The 2,313-nt window shown below is 38.6% G+C and overlaps 1 protein-coding gene across 1 annotated transcript in view; it reads left to right on the top strand.

Moving 5' to 3' along the window:
• TMEM116 (transmembrane protein 116) overlaps positions 1-2,313 on the top strand; it is an 82,518-nt gene that overhangs the window by 17,128 nt on the left and 63,077 nt on the right. The window lies entirely within an intron of this gene.

The following is a 2,313-nucleotide window of genomic DNA, read 5'->3' as shown; positions in this document are numbered from 1 at the left end:
TTTGTGTGCTAACAGTGAGTAGGATTTGAAACATTTGCTAATGAAGGACAAGCATTGTAGCCTTCAGTATAAGTTACAACTCAATGTAAAGAAGATCAAAATTCTTTCAATTGGACCAATGGGTAACATCATGATAAACAGAGAAAAGATTGAAGTTGTCAACAATGCTTTTCTTGCTTAGATCCACAATAAATGGTCATGGAAGCAGTAGTCAAGATCAAAGGACATATTGTATTAGGTAAATCTGCCTCACAAGACCTCTTTCAAGTGTTGAAAAGCAACGATGCTTCATTGAGGACTAAAGTGTGCCCAACCCAAACCATGGTATTTTCAATCACCTCATATGCATCTGAAAGTTGAACATTGAATAAGGAAGACCAAAGAAGGTTTGATGCATTTGGATTATTGTGCTGGTGAGGAATATTGAAATTACCATGGACTGCCAAAAGAACAAAGAAATCTGTTTTGGCGGAAGTACAACCAGAATGCTCCTTAAAGGTAAGGATGGAGAGACTTTGTCTTATATACTTTGGACATGTTATAAGGGGAGACCAGTCCCTGGAAAAGGACACCATTATTTGTAAAGTGGAGGGGCAGTGAAAAAGGAAGGCCTTTGACAAGGTGCATTAACACAGTTGCTGCAACAATGGGCTCAAACATTAAAAAATAATTGTGAGGATGGTGCAGGACCCAGCAGTGTTTTAGTCTGTTCTTCATAGGGTCACTATGAATCAGAACTGACTAGATGCCACCTAACAACAACAACAATTTCTACATGTATAATTTGTGACACTGATGATATATTTGCCATCCTTTTAAAAATTATCGTTTCAGAATTCAACTCGATTCCCCCTGAACAAAAACTTCCGCTTTCTCTTCCCCTCTTCTTCCCCCATCCTGTAACCCTTAATAATTTTTTTTCTACATATTGCTTGTATATTTTCCAAAAATGGACTTAAAAGAAGAAGAAATAGCTGCAAGCATCCATTAACAATTGGCACATGCAATGTACAACTCCAGAGATTACATGATAGAATTGTGCTTATTCATTGTAAAAATCATTTTCAACAATTTAATCAGTGACTATATATGTGTACCTCATCAGATGGACATACAGGAAAATTGGAAGTAGTAAAATATGAAATATAATAAAATTAACGAATACAATTTTAAGTTAAATATAGAATGCATAAAGATCAATACCTTTAAATTAGCTGAAATGGACTGGTGTTGGCCATTTTGAGTCAGATGAACATGGTCTATGCTGAGAATGACAAATTCAAAATGAATGGAATCATATTTACTGTCAAATAGACCATTGCAAGATCTGTCCTGAAGTACAACACTCAATATAATATTCATACACCTACAAGGAAGACCAGTTAAGACCACTATTACCCAAACATCAGCACTAACCACTAATGCCAAAGATAAGGAAATTGAATAGTTTTATCAACTTCTGAAGCCTCCAATTGTTGAAAACAAAGAAGGAGCAGCAGTTGAACAATATGGCTTTGGTAACAGACGTAGAGCTGGGGATCACGTGATAGAATTTTGCAAGACCAACAACTTGTGCTTTGCAAATACCTTTTTTTCCCTCGTTAATATAAATGACAACTATGCAGGTAGTCTTCACATTATGGAAGGCACAGGAATTAAATTGACTACATCTGTGGAAAAGAGGCATTAGATTCTGCTCAACATCATCAGTCAGAACAAAGCCCGAGGCTGACTGAGCAATTGCATCAATTGCTCATATGCAAATTTCTCTGTCATACATAAGACTACTTTTCTTGCTGTGTCTCCCACAGTATTCTCTATTTTTCCTCTAGGCTCTATAATTCATCGCAATAGCCAAACACAACTCACAGACAATGCTCATGGTTCTATGGTCTATTGTGGCTGTTAACAGGTTACAGTTCAGGTAGAAATGCTCAGGATAGAGTTGTTCAGTCAGTACATGTTACAAAGTCCTTTCAGAGCTGCTAATAAATGCCCAAAGGGTATGCTACTCTGCTGTTAGCCTCAACCCGAAGGCACTCAACTTCAGCTACATTGGTCAGCAAACCCAGTGCCCCTCATTAAGTATCCAGAGGCACACAAGTCCCCACGCCTCTTGCCCAGAACTCTGCTTTACTTGCTCTGTGGGCTCTGTCTCATGTTCTGCCTCCTGTTCTTCTTCTGCCATTGCTCTTTTGTCACTCCTTTGGTAGCAAAGCTGTCTTCTGACTCCAGGAGTTCACTGTGCAGTTATATCAGGGTCCAGAGGACACATTCCACTCCTGGCTCTTTCTGGTAGTGAACTCCTCCCCT

The sequence above is a fragment of the Echinops telfairi genome, unplaced genomic scaffold (genome assembly GCF_000313985.2).
Source record: "Echinops telfairi isolate 266 unplaced genomic scaffold, ASM31398v2 ScPeMD7_7412;HRSCAF=8450, whole genome shotgun sequence".
Taxonomy (NCBI): Eukaryota; Metazoa; Chordata; class Mammalia; order Afrosoricida; family Tenrecidae; genus Echinops; species Echinops telfairi.
This window is presented reverse-complemented; position numbering and strand designations above follow the sequence as displayed.